The 15,980-nt window shown below is 51.9% G+C and overlaps 1 protein-coding gene across 1 annotated transcript in view; it reads right to left on the bottom strand.

Moving 5' to 3' along the window:
- Positions 1-15,980, bottom strand: part of ATXN10 (ataxin 10) — a 134,583-nt gene that overhangs the window by 36,255 nt on the left and 82,348 nt on the right. The gene's annotated exons all lie outside the window — the stretch shown is intronic.

Genomic DNA, 15,980 nt, shown 5'->3' with positions numbered 1-15,980 from the left:
CCTAGCACGTGAGTGAGGAGGAAATGCCTCCCACTTGGCAGAAGTGCAGTGAGTGCCAGGTGCACGAAGGCTAAGCAGTCACTTCACGGCCGCGGTTGCACCTGCCTCCACAGCTACCCATACACTACCGAGGGCCGGGTGCCACAGAGGCGCTGTCCGTGAAGGGGCTGGGATGGGAACCATCTCTAGAGCTGGAGTGAGGCTCTGAGGTGGCGAGCACACCCCTCCCACGGGACGGGCTGAGCCCTGTCCCTCACTCCCAGTCCCTCAGCTCCTCAGGCTGCTACAAAACAAGTCACGGCAGTGGGAAGGCTAGAGCAGGGCTGGAGCTCTGCCCCTCTGGCCCTGTGATCTCAGCTGAGCAGCATGCTCTCTCAGGCACAGCAGAGGGCCTGCCAGCGGGTGGTGAGGAAGGACCATCCTGCACAGATCTGGCCTCTAGAAAGTGCTCAATAAAATGGTAGGTAGTAATGCCGCCTGTTTATTTATCCTTCTACTTATGACATTTTTGTTGCATTCTTTGTAAAGAACTTTAAACTCGCTGAACCACAAGAAAAAAGTAGAAGCACAGACTTATTTTTCCATTACTGTCGTTTCTTTAAGATAGTTTAATTAAGCAAACGTCTAAAGCTGGCCAGTGAAGTATTTGAAGAGCTAGATGAAAGACCTCTGTTTTTAAGCAGAAGCAAGGAAAATATGGATCAGAAAGTGCATTTGTCTCTAATGCACTCGAGTGCACATGACTTAAACCCTCCCTGAAGTACCACAAGATCTGACTTGAGAACGCAGGAATCCCAGAGAGCGCTCAGAACACCGTGTCCGCGCAGAGAAAACAAAGCAGCTCGGGAAAGTTGTTTTGGCACATCTGCGCTAACACGCAGAGCTACATGTAGACAAAAATAACCCATATAGCAAGTTTTTAAAAATATGCATTCCACCTCTGCTACTTGGGGTGTAATTCCTACCCATAATGCATCACCTACCATGTCACACCTCAATGGCTGAGCAAACAGAGTTCTGTCCGCAACACATCTAGTCGTTAATTTTTAACCCCTGGACGGAACCTCAGCTGCCCGTTGTATCATGATGAGCTCTGAGCCACTGGCAAATGTAGCCTTGGAGACTCCACCTCTGAGCCCACGGTGTCCAAGGAGGGCTTGCTGAGCAGAGTCTGCAGCCGGCTCTGGAACCCTACCACACATGGGCCCGGATGGCGTATGGAGAGCCTGTGAGGACAGCTCGGAGAGGAGGGCCCGGCCTGTACTTGGACCCTGCTCTGACGGCGAACCTGGGGGAAGGGGAGAGGCAGGCCCAATAGCCTGTCCTTCTGCCCCTGGCCTACCATCTAGGAATGGTGACTGGCCGACAGCCTGTGGCAGCCTCTGAAGAGCGTCACGTGGAAGGCCCACCAGGAGGGGAATGTGAGTAAGGACGACATGCTTCAGAAGCACACCTATTGTGAGAAACGCCACCTCTGCTGGAGAATGGGAGGAGAAAGGGAGGAAGCACACCCATCAGCTCCTTACATGCCGAACTGTTACATGCACAAACCGGGTGCTCGTAACCCCTTCTCAAGGCAGGAATCGATGTTCTTGTCTGCCAGAGGAAGAAAATGAGGTCTATAAGGGTTAGCTGACTTGTCTAAGAGCTGAGTGAGGGGGAAGCCCAGGCCCATTCGGTTTAAAAAGCGCACTATACAGACTGCAGGAGGGTGTCTCTGGTCTTCAGAGAAGATATAGTGGCTGAAATGATATTAAATGTGCTGCAAAACCTCGAAGCATACAGTTGAGGACGCTCAGACTTGAGGAGGGGAGACAAAGGGGCCAAAGAGACAGACACTGTGCCCTGGGTGGTGACAGGGAGGGCCCAGGCCCTGAAGCCGTCGGCAACAATGGGGACGCTGTGCTGTGAGCCTCTGCAGACCCAGGAGGGCCTCTAGTGCCAAACTCTTCCCGGAGAGGTCTCTGGCCACGTGTCCAGCACCCTCAGGAGTCGCACAGGGAGCCTGCCGGGAGCACCACAGCACCACTTCCGCGTCCTTTCTCCACAACTGACTGCTCTGTTTGCTAAAGCCTGAGCATCTTTTAATCTGCAACTATTATATTCATTTCACAAAAATTTAGCATTGTGACAGATCCCAATCCCGAGCTTCGATTTCACCCCGAAGGCAACAGAGAGGCCTTATGTGGAAGAGATGTGTGACTCAGAACATACATACATTTTGTGTAAACATTGAGCTTACTGTAGTAAAGCGTGCAGCTCTGAAGGGCACAGCTTACAGCAGCAGTCCCCAACCCTCTGGGCACCAGGGACCAGTTTCACAGAAGACAATTGTTCCATGAACTGGGGGTGGGATGGGGAGGGGCAATTGTTTTGAGATGACTCAAGCACATCACATTCAAGCTCACCTCTCCTGCTATGCGGCCCAGTTCCTCACAGGCCCCGCCCCGTACCAGGCAGAGGCCCAGAGGTTGGGGAACCCTGGCTTAGAGACTTTCACACGTATGCACTTGACCGAGACAAAGAACATCCCAGCACCAGAGGGTCCAATATGCCCCCCATCAGCTGGCAACCCCTCACGGTAACTAGTACTCTAGCCTCTATCATCTTCGATTACTGCTGCCTCTACTGGAATTTGGGGTGAATGGAGTCCTCCCGTGCACCCCCTGCTGTGCCCATTCCCCCCTCACTATGCACACTGCTGCCGACCACAGCGCCCATCCCTGTGCACTGCCGCGCACGGTCCCTCTGCGAGCACACACCCATTCTATTAACGGGAAGATGTCTGGCTGCCTCCAGTACTGGGCTAGTGTGCGCACGGCTGCCACGAACACCCATGTGCGTGACTTTTGGTGGATATAAGCACTCACTTCTACCGGGTATATACCCAGGCAAGTGCTGCTTTAGGAAAGCAAGATATGTAGCAAAGAGACTCTCTTGTCCCGCTTTTATTGGAAAACTCGGGTCGACATAACCTGGACTAAGACAAGGCACGTGGGTCCGAATCATCACGAAGCAAAGACGTGATGGGTGGGTGAATAGGGCCATCAAGGTGGGTCATTCACAATCCCTACGCCAAACCAAGGACACGTGAGCCCACCTGGGACCCTCCTGAGTCTGTCGGTTTGCTTCTTGCCAAAGTTGGGAAACTGCTTCTTCGCACACTTTTCCGGCCCTGTCCTCCTCCTCGTCTCCCCCTGGGCCTCCGCCGACAGAGCAGTGGACCATTCATCAGAGTCCTGCAGGTCCCTGAGGCCCTGCCAGTTTTTTCCAGTCTGCTTGCTTTCTGTCGTTCAGAATGAGTAATGCTTACTCCATCCCAAGTCCACCGACTCTCCGTCTTCTCCACTGTGCTACAGAGCCCACTGACTGAGTTTTTATACTTTAATTTGGGCTGTTGCATTTTTCAGCCCTAAAATTCCCACCTGGATTTCCTTTACATCCTCTATTTCTTTGCTGAGATTTCCTTTTTCATTGCTTCAAGTGCTCCTAATCGCTCACGGAAGAATGTTTCTGAGTGCTCTTCGAAACCCTCGGCAGGTAATTCCAACGCCTGCGTCACCCAGGTTCTGGCACCTGCTGATCGCCTTTCATCATTCAGGCTGAGACTTCCCTGTTCTGGGTATAACATGTGAGTTCTAACTGTACTCCAGACGCTGGGGGTATAGCCTTAGGGGACTGTGGATCTTTGCTCAGCTGGCTCTCTAACCACGACAGGGTGCGGGTGGGGATGGAGGAGCAGTGCCTCGTTCCTGCCACGTGGGGGTCCAGGTCCCCCGCTCTGCCTCCTTTGATACCCGAGGGGTGAGCGCGAAGGGCCTCCTTACTGCTGGGTGGAAGGTCAAACCCCAGTTTCATGGCCAGCTCTCTCAAACAGGTAGGGGTTCAGTTTCCCATGGGACCTCCACGAGCAGCAGTGCAGGGGAGGGAGGGAGCCTTGTTACTCATGAGTGGGAAGGAGAGTCCTGGCTCCCCACTCAGCCTCCGGTGACACCACCCAGCCGGGTGAGGGCGACCTCATCATATTCAAGTGAAGGTTCAAATCTGGGCTCCCTGCTGGCCTTTGCTGATGAGGGTGGGGCTACATTTTCCCTGGTGTTTGTCTGAAAGAGGGTGGTTACTGTCTAGAAGTCCGTCTTGCCAAGGTGCCCCTTTCTCAGCCCTTTAACAAGCCTCTGCTGGTCTGCTCGTTTGTTTTTCTTCTGTTTTGGCCACACCCATTGGTGGTTCTGGATGGACAGCTCCTATAACATCCAGCCTGAGATATGCGGGGCACAAAGAAAATCCACAGAACCCCCCTCAGGCTGAGGCTCAATTCCCCAGGTCCCCGGGCGGGATGCCCTGCTTTCTACCTCTCAGAGCCTCATCAGGCTGGTGTTCGCCACGACGTCCAGGGTCTGCGGCTGGACGCACGCACGCAGCAGGAGCAACACGGAGGGAGAAGAGCTTGCACGCTATCTCGATCCGGAACCTGAAGTGCCATTCCCAACACTTTGTTTTCCAGATGCCAAAGGACTTCCATCAGGAGATGGGCTTGGATTCCAGAAGACAGGTCAGAGCGGACTCGTGCAAACAAAGATAACTGCAGCTAGCATTTGCTACGGCTCCCCCCACAGCGCTCACGGCCCCTGAACTACCCGACGTAATCCTACCAAGAAGCCTTGGAGGTAGGACTTCTGCTGTCCTCTTTTTTGGGGGCAAACAGGCCCACACAGGGTCCCTCTGAGTCCACAGCGGGCCAGGGTTTGGACCTTGACTTCTGAGCAGAGCTCCTAACCACCACGTACATCCGAGCCTCCCCGTCCCCCACCCCCCACGCCCTCCAGAGGGCAGTGAGGCGGCCTTTACTCACACTGTTCTGCCTCCGGAACACACAGCGCAGCGCAGGCCGGCAGGGAGCAGCTCCAAATTATAGTCTGCCTTTTCATCTACTGAAGCTTTTTCTGTTGGAATTTCATGAATTTGGAATGCTACAGACATTAAAGATATTAAAAGTCATAAATATTAACCTTATATTTTTAAAGGCACTGCTCCTGATTGGTAGAATTACTGAGGTATATTTTCCTACTTATCGGCCAGTGATTTTTCACAAATGTATTGCTAATAACTACATATTCTAAACATGAAAGTTCCAAAAGAATGGCATGTTTTCATATAAAATACAAATGATTTTTCTTTTGTACTTTCAAAAAGCATATATGGATTTTATTTAATCTCCGCCAGGTCACAAACCACAGCTTTCAAGCTGCAGTTTTCCCACCTGTGATTGCGCGACGCAACCCTGGCGTGGTCATTTCACACCACGTATGCTTCCAGGTGTGACTATCTCCTGCAGTCACCTGCCAAGGGTCAGGCTTTATGGACAGGGGGCACTGAGTACGTGCCCCAGGAGATGACGGCAACGCCTCTGGAGAGCTTTAGTCACCACCGGGGCGCATTCACACAGCAAGGCTCGCCTCTGAAAACTCCACCTTAAAACCAGCCAGCCAACCAGCCAGCCACAGCCAGACACAGCCCTCTTCCTGCCATCCCCCTTCAGTCTTCTGACTTTCACTCTGGCATGCCAGGGTGTCCTGCCCACAGAGGAGGGTGACAGAAGGAAACTGATTAAGAAGAAAAAACGGGTGACTCCTCCCAAAGGGCAGGGCCCTGTTGCTCCACTACTATGTCCTCTGCACCGAGAAACACGGAGACCAGAGGTGTTGGGTCAGGACGAGGGAAGGGACAGTGTCTCGCAGGAGAGAGAACTAACAAATCACATAACGAGAGCTGAAAATGACCTGGAAAAACATGGTTCAATCTCCTCATTTTACAAGTGAGAAAATTAACAAAATCGTTCTGCCCAAGTCACACAATCAGGGGCACCCAGGGCCCCAACACTGTGCACGCACGCTGCTCACCAGTGAGCTCTCCCCACCCGGCACATGTGCCCGAGGACAAAATGTGAAACACTCAGGTCCGGGGACCTCGTGTACAAACACCGACTTCACTAGGCTACCAACCTTCAGTGTATATAGAGACCGGTATCAATTTCACATTTTCACATATCAACCTCCAGTCTTCAAACAGAACCCCACCTCGAAGACCACTCACCTACGCTGCCCCTTACATCCGGAGTCCTTTTCCTCCCTGCTCCTATGCGTGTGCAAAGAACCTCAAAATCCAAGAGTTCTAATGTCTAATGAGAATTTAAAACATGAAATGAGCATAAAATTCCAAGTAAGTTCTACCCATAAATACTAAGAGACTGGAGGCACCCAACCTTCCCTTTCCGTCCTCCCCTTCTCCACCTGAACTGTTCTCTGCACCAAGCACACTCGTGAACTTCACACTGCTCTGGGCGGGGCCCATGGACACCACTGTCCCTGCGGTGGGGCTCACACAGAGCGCCCTGTGGTCTCTCCTCTAGAGGAGGCGAAGGCGCCAGGTGTGCCCATTGTGACTTTGGTCCCTCACTATCTCCATCACAAAGTGCTCAGGGGAAGTGCACAGGGCACCACCCCAGACTGAGGGTCTACTTGCTTACACGTGACAAGCCCTGCACTTGGCAGAATAACAGCAGCTGGCGTCACTGGGCACGTATTCAACTCACAACTGCTGGAGCCCAGAAGCATCCTGACGGCTCGTAGCCACCTGGGCCCACCTCGCTTCCCTGGGAAGGGTGCACTGCCACTCCCCTCACGGAATACACTGTGTTGGAATGTGCTCCCACGAGGGCAGGTGTTTGCATCTGTTCTGTTCACCGCTGACTTCCTGAGCCTGGAACAGTGCTCGACGTGTGGCCAGCACACGCTCTTCACTGACTGAGCGGATCGATGCCATGTGCAGGACGAATTAGCCACAAAGATGGTCAAGGTCACACAGACACTGAGTGGCAGAGCTGAGACTCAACCACTGTTTGTGTATTGTTTTTTTTAATGCATTATATCTGGGGTCAGCACATTTTTTCTAGAAACGTGCAGAAAATAAATACCTTAGGCTTTGCCAGCCACACAGTCGTCTCTGTCACAGCCACCCAGCTGTGATGGTGAAGTGGGTGAGCGGCCACTGGCAACTCCAAAGGATTTAGGTGTGACTGTCTCTTAATAAAACTATTTTCAACATCAGGCCCACAGTGGGCAGTGTGCTAGCCCTGCACGGAGTCCTCACCACAGTCAAGCAGAGCAGACTGAGGAGAACCAGAGACTTGGCTGCTCCGGGCCTCGTCCGAGACCACACCTGCTGTCCCCACTGACCCCCATGGTCTGCACGAAAGGGGACTCATGTACCCGTGCACTCAGAATTTGGGTCTGGGCCCCTTTGCTGCTCAGGAGGGCTTCAGCCCCTCTTTGGCATCCTGAAACAGGAACCATGACCTCTGCAGGTTGCTGGAGCGTAAGTGCACGGGCAGGTGCGACGGGGTGTGCGCAAGTGCACAGGCAGAGTTAATCCAAAATCTGTTTTCACAGGAAAATCTGACCTTGCATTAAGCACCGTGATCTGGAAACAATGCAAAGACTCCATCTGGAAGACAGGCACAGCACAGGATTGGCCGCTTCTGTTCTCATAAGCAAAACAGCCTAACCCAAACTAAACACTAACCTGGTTAAACGTGAGGCTGAACACAGCTGAATGCATTAATCATCAGACAGGATCATAAAGGAAAATATGCAAGCTCTCTCCCAACTGTTTACCACTGATATTTTTCTTGGAACAGAAATGCATTTTATATATTATATGAACCTGTAAAAAACACATACCTGGTAAAATATTTGAACACATACTCTGTACCAAGAATATTAAACATGAAATATTCCATCATCATAAAAGAATTTTGAGTTCACAAAGGTTTAAATACCCACCCAACTCCAGCTATGGTAACAGCGACAAAACAAAAACTAAACTGCACTTCATGCTAACTGGATAATCTTGGTAATTATGGGCTGCTCAGTATACAGCAAAGTATGACAGACTTCTTTTTAAAGTTGGCCGATCTCACTAAGGTGTCACTTAGGAGTAACACAGTCAAATTTAAATAGAAAAATCTAAATCAATAATTTTTCAAAATATAGAAGTAGCTTTTTGGTTTATTTAAGAAGATTACCACTCACATGTGTTTAAAATCATTCTAATTCAATGGTATCCATTATTTGGACTAACATAAATATTATTTGGCTCCAAAAATTCAACTCAATACATTTACTGAAAAATTATGTGTAAAGTTATATGGGAAAATAAAAGCTGAGGAAGGCGCAGTCCCTCCCACCAAGAAACTTGAAAAACCCACAGTTGTCTCAGCCTCACTGGTACGGTAACTACTTTAATTAGCATATAAATGCTTAAGACCAGTGAGCAGCGGCGGCAGCGGCGGCAGCACTGTGGGCGACCCCACAGAGGAAGCAGGGAGGCAGCGCCTGATAACCCTCACGTGTCATCTCTAACGCGCCCAGCAGCCCTGCAGGATATACTGTATTGCGCCACGTCTTGTGTGCACTTTTCTGCCCAAATTTTGGAGGGAAAAATACGGACGTGCATTATACATGGGTGCAGTGGCGACACACCATGGGTGTGACAGCAGGCACAATAACCCCGTGTGTAACGCACACAAACGTGGGCGTGCCCTATACTCGGCAAGATACGGCAGCGTTCACGTTACTTTTCTCCACTTAGAAAAAACTGGGTTCCATTATTCTTGCCCCAAATCACAGAGCTGAGTAAGCACCTGGGTCCCCTGCACTTGAGCACCTGCAAGAGTTAGAATCAGGTCCACCTGGCCTTCAAGTTCAAATTTCTTCCTGATTGTAGTTTAATTCCCTTAAATCAGGGTTCTAACTTCGAGGTCCAAAAGTCGGTCCCAGGGAGGCCACGGACCTCTGCAAACAGTATAGAAGGCCTTGTATGGCTATGATGTGTGAAATTTTCTGAAAGGGAAAATTTTTGAAGGAAAAGAAGTGAAGAAGGGTCCAACAAAATATACAGGGTGGGGCAAAAGTAGGTCTACAGTTGTTCATATGAGAAGTAACAATGTAATTAATAAATAACAATGCAAGAACTTCTGTGCCCAGGCACCCACAACTGTGAACCCCCCCGGCCCACCCTGTACATATCACACACCACAACCTACAAAGCACACTCGCTGTCTCACAGAGCCCTTCCAAAACCCCGCTGCCCCAGCCACCCGGAAAGCGCGGCGACTCGCTCCTCCTCCTCTGGCTGAAGAACGGCCTGTAGCGCCGCAGCCCAGCCCAGCACACACTCCTTGGCCAGCGCTGCAGGCGCTGTCCACGCTGAGAAACTGACACTCACGCCACAGGCCGAGTTACCAGCCCCAGGAAGACACCACTTCCGACAGCTCAGCTGCCAGGAAGCCACTTTTCGTCTCCTAGAAACAGGCGGATTCACTCTACAATCCTCCGGGTTGTCCGGAGGGGACTCACCATTCCCCAGGCATCTGGAACCGCCCGACACTGTCGTCACCTACTGATTTCTGTCACACACACACCCCATGACTCTTGAAAACGTGTCTGCAGCAAAGAGCATTTATTTCGCAAACCTGCACAGTGATGGGCATGCGCAAGGGCTTTGTCAAAGTGCGAAGTGCTGCATAAGGCCGCGCTGTTACTGGCAAGTCAGTGGGTGGCTGGGGATAAGGTAAAACAGCCCAAATTTCCTAACATTTCCATGGAAAAGGGGGAACCATCCCGGTAGCCCCTACACTGTGGGTGTCCGCCGCTCCTGCAGAGAACGGCCTGGCCAACCAAGGGGACAGGGTACCACCACCTTGATCCCGAGGACGTGAAAACTGACGCTCGGTGAGGAGGTGTGGCATGCTCAGGGAGCCTGGATCAGGCCATCCTCACGCAGACAGTGACGTAGTCTGAGGAGTGGCTGGTGCAGCCGCTCCCCACAACCTCCCGGGCTCCAGGTTCTAACCAAGAACAAAGAGATACCGATCTTACCTCCCTGCATGCAGGGAGGGGCCTGGGAGGGGCTGGTGACGGGCCACAGGCACTGACTGTGGGCATCACTACATTACCAAGCTGAAGGCCCCGTCCACCACAGAAGGGGCACTGAAGGGCACAAAGCCCGTAAGCATGCTACGCTGCTGATCTCCCCCCGGTAACAGCCCGGCCAGCTGTGTGCATGTTACAACGGCCACACCAAGGAGAAAGGGCTCGTCACAGAGGCTGAAAATGCCCAGAGCGGTCTTTGGCAGTCACCTACTTCTAACCATATTTCCCAGTATTAACTGTATTTTAATAAAATCAGAATGCTACAGAATAATTATTTCTGGATATGACTGAGCAAGCAGATAAGCACGTGAAGACAGCTAACTGTGGACGAAATGCAAGCCTTCGGCAAGTACACGCCTGTGGGCACGCCCATCCGCACCCTCACAGTGTCTGTGTTTTCCAACTTTGGTCTAATTTCTTACAAAATCTAATGAAGCCACTTAACAGAGTGGCTTGACAGTCCCTGTGTCGGGGCCCGGAGCATGAGCATGTGGGGCAGGGACTCATAGCCCACCTCAGCTCCACAAGATTGCAGCCCCTTGCCTAGGAAACACTGCAGGCACCCCGGGGGTCACAGACCCCAGAGTTCTGTGGGCACACGTCAGTCACCTTTCCCCACCCACCCCACCCTCTTTTCTAAGGACGGTGAGGAACCAAGGGCAGTGTGTCTCAAAGGTGTCCCTAGGCCAGGATCAGAGCCTCTGGAAGGTGGGGCCCTAAGCTCTGCACAGCCAGCTGGGGCTTCACAGCTCCCAGGAGTGGGGAGCAGGAAGCACACTTAGGATGGTGTTCCCACCTCACCCCATCTCCATTTTGTGAACTCCCTTTTCCTTTTCTAGAACTCGACTCGGACAGTGTCTGGGAGCTGGGTGGCAGCCAGGATGTGGAAAGGCAGAGATGTGGCAGAGGGGCACCCGGAATCTCAGGACCGGGCTTCCCACAAAGCAGTACTGTCCCCGAGGGTAGCCCTGGTTTTCACAAAAGCGGGCAGGCAGCCCCCAGAGCTTCCCAACGGAGCCGCCTGCTCGTGCACTGTCCCTAGGCTGTCCAGACTCTAACGCTGTGACAATGGAGAGCACAGGCAGGCACAGCATCTCCTCTCTCGTTCCCTAGACAAATGGCCGGGACGCAGTGACAGAGGTACAGGTTGCGAGTCACCACGTTACTAGGCAACACCCTGAGCAAGGCCCGTCCCTACACTAGCAGCAGGCGCTCGCGCTCACGCACGCTCGCGCGCTCTCTCTCTCTCTCTCTCTCTCTCTCTCTCTCTCTCTCTCTCACACACACACACACACACACACACACAGAGCAGCTGGAGCGCTTGGGGCACTGCGGTCCTTTCTGCCCAAGTGGCAGAGGAGTCTGCTGCTAGGGTTTTGCTCTGCTTGATGATTCAGTTCCACTGGCCATGCTCTTCCGCAAGGGCTGGAGTAAGAACTCTCCAAAGCTAATTCCAGAACAGGAAACGTGCACATACAAATATGCCTCTGTACAGATGTAGCGATTTTTCTTTTGTTCTTTTAATGGTTGGGCTATTTTTTTTCTTAAAAAAAGAATAGGCTGTTTTCTTGAACTTTTTATGATTATTTTCTCTTCAGTTTTAATAATTCTCCATTTGGTAAAAAGTGACCTCTGTTCCCACTCAGGGAAGAGGCAAGAGACAGACAGCCCAGCACAATCAGAGAAGGCTTGTGGGCAGTGCGGTCAGGCAAGAAATGGCAACAGGAGGCATGGGGACTGGGGAGGAAGTAACCAACTCGTCCTCATTCATGGAGGACATATGTATCTCCATGTCCAGAGATACATGGAGATACATGGAGATAGCGTGGAGATAGTGTCCATGTGAAATCCCGGGACGCTACTTTTAAACCCCTAGAGCAGAGGCGGCAAATACAAGGCCCATGGGCCAAATCAGGCCCTCCACCTTGTTTTATCTGCCCAACACCCTGTTTCTACCTGCTGGCAGCGACAAGCTCTCGTTTAACTGTTAAGGAGTAGCTACATGTACACAGTCCTAAAATTACATTCGGCCCTTTGAAGGCAACCGTGAGGCTGATGTGGCCCCCGGTGAGAATGAGTTTGATGCCCCTGCTCTAGAATAAGTGAGTTTATTAGCAAGCCCACAGGACCAATACACAAAAGTCAACTATATTTCCACGTACAGGCAATGAACAACCAGGAAATGATTTTAAAAAAAATACCATTTATAACAGCTCCCCTCAAACACTGAAATATTCAGACGTAAGTCTAACAAAGATACGCAGAACCTGTGTGCTGCAAACTATGGAACACTGTCAAGGGGAGTCGGGGGAGACCTACGTAAAGAGAAACACCCTGGTTCATGGACTGGAAGACTCAGGAATGTAGCAGAGGCACAGATTCAGCCCAGAGTGAGCTGGAGAGTTCACACAGCTCCAATCCCGGCTGCAGCAGGGTTCTGTAGAGTTACAGAGAAGCTGCCCTAAAATTTACACGAAAGGGCAGAGAAGGCTGAATAGCTAACCCAAAGCTGGAAAAACTACACGGCCTGATTTCAGGACTTGATGTAAATCTACAGCCACCCAGACGAGGTTCTGGGGGTAAAGAGACAGACACGAAGGCCAGCAGTGCAGGACACAGTGTGCAGACACAGAGCTACGCCTGGGCCGTGCGGCTGTGACGAGGGTGCCACAGCGATCCAACGGGCCACATACAGCGAGCGGGGAGAGAATGAATACCGGGCATCCACACACGGAAAGGAACCTGGCCTAAACTTGCCATCTCATCCAAACACAAAGTCAAACAGAACATATCGACGTGTAAAACATAGAACTACAAAACTTTTAGGAGAAAACATAAGAAAATCTTCGTGATCCCGAAGTAGGCAGAGTTGTTAGAACTACACAAAAGGCTGAGCCACCAAAAAAAAGAAAAATGGATAAACTAAACTTTGTCAAAATTATAAAATTTCCTCTGCCAAAAGCAGAGCTGAGAAAATAAAAAGACAAATTACAGACTAAAAAAATATCGTGGATCACATATCTGATAAGGGCACTATCTCCAGGACACGTAAAGACCTCTCAAACTCAGCGATAAACAACCCCAAAAGCGGGCACAGATGCCTCACCAAAGAGGAAATAAAGACGGCAAATTGGGCATGCGGGAAAACGTGCAACCCCACTGGCCACTAGGGAAGCACGAACTGAAACAAAGAGAGGGCTACACCACCCTGTCGGGACGGCTACAATAGAGAACACTGACCATCCACATGCTAGTGAAGATGAGAAGCAAGCGGAATTCTAACAGGCTGCTGGTGGAAAAGCACAACGGCACAGCCACCCCGGGAAGGGCCACTTCCCGTAGACGGCACAGGCACTGCCACAAACCCTGCAGCCCCGACCCTGCGGGCCGCCTCAGGGAGATGAGAACCGCAGCCGAGCACGCACGTTCACAGCGGCTTTCCTTGACAGCCCCTGTCCTTCAGCGGGTGGGAGGAGAGACACACGGTGGCACATCCACACACAGAGCTCTACTCGGCAGCAGAAAGGAACTATCATTTGACAAGCAGGGTGACTCAGAGACACTGCGGCGGGGGAGAAGCCGGCTCCCAAACGTCACCTGCAGGGGAGTCTATATATTGAATATGAGGCCTCCGGAGACCACTGGCTGCACAGGGTTGTGGGTGGGGGAGGGTGTGGCGATGGAGAGGGAGCCCAGGGGATTTGGGGGTGGCGGAACTGGTCTGGACCCTGATCATGCCCTGGTGGTTACAGGGATCCACGTGTGTAAGGGTTACAGTGTTGAGTATGTGAAACAGTTTATTCTTGAGTTACTTATTACTGTATTATTTTCCACAAGAAAAACTGTAAACCTGATTTTGTCCCACCCTGTATTTTAAAGATTCAAATAATTATAGCCCCCTACAAGTAAGTTTCACTGTGTGGACACTAGAAAACAGGAGGCTCAGAAGACACAGAACTGCGAGGAGGAGGAGGAAGGGAGCCGGCTTCCCAGGCACAGGGGCAGTCGGACTGGCAAAGAGCACCTGCCGGGGGAAGTCACCCCAGGTCTTCTGGAATCTTCCAACTGGGTGCTCTCCCTCCAGCAGAGCCTCTGCACTGTGCTTCCTGCAAGGTCAGGACCTGTCTCCCCTGCAGAAGGAAGCGGGCCACCCAGCATATCCACATGCTCTGATGCGGACGTGAAGAAGTGAAAAAAGAAAGCAGGCCTGCGGGAAAACTCTGGAGCAGATGGAAGTGTGTGTGGCCCCTAGACGCAGATGCCCTTCTCAGGGGAGCGACTAAAGTGGCCAGAGGGGCCTGCCAGAGAGCTGGGCCCCACCCCAGCAGGCCGCTGCGGCTGCCCTGAAGAGAAGAGGGCCTCTGAGACTGCGCCCCCCTAGCGGCAGTCAAGCTCCCTGCAGGGAGTGAACAGGAGAAGGCAGCCCTGGAGAGGAAGACAGCTGACTCAGTGACCTCCCGGAACCAAGCAAGTTCTTCTGAACGGGAAAGTGGTTGTCCTCTTTTCCCAAAAGGCCACACAGGGAGAAGCGACAGAAGCAGAGGTCATTCCCAGGTCATGCTACCAAATGAAACAACTCACCGGCCAAAGCCAGGCAAGGGATGGAGAAGGGTGTGAGGCAACCGGAAGCTGGCCCAACACATCCCTGGCCTTGACAAGCCTCTCTGACCCTGGGCCAGGCTGGCAGCAGTGCGTGCTTCTGTCCACACCTTCTGCCAGCCCATGAAGGGCCTAGCCTCGTGGGTGCATCCCTCCCAGGCCGGACAGGAGCTCTGTGGACAGCCCTGACATCTGCACCATCCTGGGACTTCAGAACCCTGTGTGGCCACCCACCAGGCTCCCTCAGACAGCCCGCTGCAAAGCCAAGTGTTTTTGAACATGTCCCACATAAGAAATGTACTTCAGATTCAACCTGACATACACGTATGTATAGAAACTCACACAGAAACATACACGTTGTGGGTATGTTCAGTCAATGCGTGTATTCATCACATATCTGCTCAACTGGCCACAATATTTATTATAGTGTGTGTAGTTCTTGCTGAATTCTCACGTGATACTGGAAAGGTTTTCTACCCCATCTTACCTCACTTTTTAAAAAATTCTGACTCTAATCAATTAAATTGGTCTCATACCCCATTAATGTGTTGCAATCTACATTTTTTAAAACTCTGCTGAAGATGGAATTCAAACAGATCTAGGTTTAATTATACTTTGCTGTCACTGGTGTGGGAAAATGACTTCTGTGACTCCGGTTCTTCATCTGTAAAACCCCTGTCAGAGGAGAATGACAGGTATAACCCACAGGGTCTGCGCCACAGGAGCTCTCGAGAAACCGCGGCAGCCAGCCCAGAAACACTAAGATCGCTCCGCAGCTCTCGCTCTCGCCACCCGGGGCCCCGCCTGCCGTGTGACACGGCACCCAGGCCGCCTGACTTAGAAGTGCACTTACAGAGTGGAGAAGCACCTATGGCAAAGCGTGATCTTTATCCAACCGACAGGTGTTCCACCAGAGAATTTTTCATGCTTTCTAATCATCCTCGCACTCTCCCAGCTGTGCATTCAGATCAGGCCCCTCACTGTACACGGAGTAAATTCCTTCGTTACATATTCCCGGAGTGCCTGGCAGGCCCTGTACCAGGAAGGCAAAATAAGAGGCAGGACCCTGGCCAGAGGTGCCCAAGCTGGCCCCAAGGTTCTGGGGAATCCAGCCTCCATGAATTTTTTCTGACCAAGTCTATTCAAGAGTCTCCCCAGCTACAGGCAAACTGGCATGCACGCTCTTCCTCCGCTCTTCCTCTGCTGGCGTGATTCATTTCTTTTGAACATTCTCTTCCCTGCCACACGACTAACGTTCCCACCCTCCCTCTCGGCCCAGGCCAAGCGGCCCCTTTTCCGGGCAATCCCTGCCAGAGGTATTGGTGGCCTTTGGGCTGACTTCTAACCATCTCACCCTTGATTCCCTGTCCGCGGAGCGCGGGGCCCTGC

This window comes from Desmodus rotundus, chromosome 3, assembly GCF_022682495.2.
Source record: "Desmodus rotundus isolate HL8 chromosome 3, HLdesRot8A.1, whole genome shotgun sequence".
NCBI classification, from domain to species: Eukaryota; Metazoa; Chordata; class Mammalia; order Chiroptera; family Phyllostomidae; genus Desmodus; species Desmodus rotundus.
This window is presented reverse-complemented; position numbering and strand designations above follow the sequence as displayed.